Source organism: Primulina tabacum, unplaced genomic scaffold, assembly GCF_025594145.1.
Source record: "Primulina tabacum isolate GXHZ01 unplaced genomic scaffold, ASM2559414v2 Contig1069, whole genome shotgun sequence".
NCBI classification, from domain to species: domain Eukaryota; kingdom Viridiplantae; phylum Streptophyta; class Magnoliopsida; order Lamiales; family Gesneriaceae; genus Primulina; species Primulina tabacum.
The window spans coordinates 10,061-13,147 of record NW_027460080.1 but is presented as its reverse complement, the minus strand read 5'-3'; the positions used below and the strand labels follow the sequence as shown (position 1 = coordinate 13,147).

Genomic DNA, 3,087 nt, shown 5'->3' with positions numbered 1-3,087 from the left:
ATGGGGGTGGGGAAGGGAGAGCCCCAATTGGTAGAAAAAAACCCACAACCCCTTGGGGTTATCCTGCACTTGGAAGAAGAAGTAGAAAAAGGAATAAATATAGTGATAATTTGATTGTTCGTCGCCGTAGTAAATAGACGAGAAAATAGAATTTCTTTTTTCGTCTTTACAAAAAAGAAATAGGAGTTAGCTGTGATACGTTCACTAAAAAAAAATCCTTTTGTAGCCAATAATCTATTAATAAAAATAGAAAAGCTTAATAAAAAAGCAGAAAAAAAAATAATAGTAACTTGGTCCCGTGCATCTACCATTATACCCACAATGATCGGCCATACGATTGCTATTCATAATGGTAAGGAACACTTTCCTATTTATATAATAGATCGTATGGTAGGACACAAATTGGGAGAATTTGTACCTACTTTAAATTTCCGAGGACATGCAAAAAATGATAATCGATCTCGTCGATAATCTTATCTTAAAAAAAATGGATAGATATTTATGATTTATTAGTAGGAGACAAACCTTATGCTAAAGAAAAAAAAAACAGAAGTATACGCTTTAGGTCGACATATATCTCTATCTGCTGATAAAGCAAGAAGAGTAATTGATCAAATTCGTGGACGTTCTTATGAGGAAACACTTATGATACTAGAACTCATGTCTTATAGAGCATGTTATCCAATTTTTAAATTGGTTTATTCTGCAGCAGCAAATGCGAGTTACAATATGGCTTCCAACAAAGCCGATTTAGTAATTAGTAAAGCTGAAGTTAATGAGGGTACTACCGCGAAGAGATTAAAACCTCGAGCTCGAGGACGTCGTTATGCGATAAAAAGAAATACCTGTCATATAACTCTTGTAGTGAAAGATAGATCTCTAAATGCTGACTATGAACAAATGGATTCGTGGATATATGATGATAGATATTAGGGGAGGAGTATGGGACAAAAAATAAATCCACTTGGTTTCAGACTTGGTACAATCCAACGTCATCATTCCCTTTGGTTTGCACAACCAAAAAATTATTCTAAGGGTCTACAAGAAGATCATAAAATAAGAGATTTTATCAAAAATTATGTACAAAAGAATATGAGAATATCCTCCGGCACCGAGGGGATTGCACGTATAGAGATTCAAAAGAGAATCGATTTGATCCAGATCATAATCTTTATGGGATTCCCAAAGTTATTAATAGAAAGTAGACCACGAGGAATCGAAGAATTACAGATGAACCTACAAAAAGAATTTGATTATGGAAACCGAAAACTAAACATTGCTATCACAAGAATTGCAAAACCTTACGGAAACCCTAATATTCTTGCAGGATTTATAGCCGGACAATTAAAGAATAGAGTTTCATTTCGAAAAGCAATGAAAAAAGCTATTGAATTAACTGAACAAGCAGATACAAAAGGGATTCAAGTACAAATTGCAGGACGTATCGATGGAAAAGAAATTGCACGTGTCGAATGGATCAGAGAAGGCAGGGTTCCCCTGCAAACCATTCGAGCTAAAATTGATTATTGTTCTTATATTGTTCGGACTATCTATGGGGTATTAGGTATCAAAATTTGGATTTTTCTAGACAAAGAAGAGGAATAAGAAAACTTGACTTGTTTTTCCCATTGATAGAACAAAAAAAGGGAAACTTCTTCGTTCTTTTTCTGATTAATCAAAACAAGCAATTCTAATTTTTAATTCTTTATAGGGTTGAATAAAAATCCGATTCACCTTTTGATATAATTGCTATGCTTAGTGTGTGACTCGTTGGTTAGGGTTAGGATTAAAAAAAAAGACCAGCCCCATAGTATGAAAACCAACTCATCACTTCGTATTATCTGGATCTAAAGAACCAGACAAAATATGATAAATTGGTCATATCTTTGTAGCAACTGAAATCTTTTAACTTTAATTCTAAGTTTAAAACAATATACAGAAGAAGGGTGTGGATAAACGGAAGGATGAGAGAAAGAGAGAAAAAGAATATCAATATTGCTATAGAATTCCAATATGTAAGGTCTATGTATAAGTCCTCTCAAAAAAACAGTGTAATAAAGCATCAATACTAGTTGATTCATCCATAATGAACTAAATATTAAACGAATCAGAAGAAAGAAATCAAGAGCTTCGAGCCAATAAAGACTAAGAAGGTTGACTCAAGAATAAATTGGATTATTAGCTCCATTGCAAATTCGGACCTAACCATTAAGTACGAGGCGATGGGAACGATGGAACCTGTGAACGCAAAAGATTTTATTGAACAAATGAATCTTAATGATTCGCTAGTCGGGACGGCGAAATGAACCGGAAATCTATTCATCTATTCTGAGAAGTCATGAACAAGTCCTAGCGCGGAAATAGAGATTGCAAGAGTAAATATTCGCCCGCGAAAACTTTATTTTTTTATAAATTTAAAAAAAAAATGTGAATATCTATTTAATATAGATTAAAATCTAAGTGAAATATAGATTAAAATCTAAGTGAAATTCCATTTTGAAGCCTTTTATTCGCGAGGAGCTGAATGAGAAGAAACTCTCACGTCCAGTTCTGTAGTAGAGATGGAATTCCAAAACACCCATCAACTATAACCCCAAAAGAACTAGATTCCGTAAACAACATAGAGGAAGAATGAAGGGAATGGCTTATCGAGGTAATCGTATTTGTTTCGGTAAATATGCTCTTCAGGCACTTGAACCTGCTTGGATCACATCTAGACAAATCGAAGCCGGTCGACGAGCAATGACACGAAATGCACGCCGTGGGGGAAAAATATGGGTACGCATATTTCCAGACAAGCCAATTACCATAAGACCTGCTGAAACACGTATGGGTTCAGGGAAAGGATCCCCCGAATATTGGGTAGCAGTTGTTAAATCGGGTCGAATACTATATGAAATAGGTGGAGTAACTGAAAATATAGCTAAAAGGGCTATTTTAACAGCAGCATCGAAAATGCCTATACGAACTCAATTTATTAGTTCGGGATAAAAAAAAGAACCCACAGAAATGAGTCTTTAGGGATGAAAAAAAGACCACACAGGTCTCTTTTTTTGGACAAACAATATTTCTTTTATTTTCTTCATC

General features: G+C 34.6%; 1 long non-coding RNA gene across 1 annotated transcript; it reads right to left on the bottom strand.

The window, feature by feature from the left end:
• Positions 1–782: 782 nt before the first annotated feature.
• LOC142535565 (uncharacterized) lies at positions 783–2,823 on the bottom strand. Its single transcript, XR_012817607.1, has 2 exons — positions 2,587–2,823; positions 783–1,754 (listed from the first exon to the last, which is right to left on the bottom strand). It is a non-coding gene; the product is annotated as an uncharacterized LOC142535565 (long non-coding RNA).
• Positions 2,824–3,087: the final 264 nt, after the last annotated feature.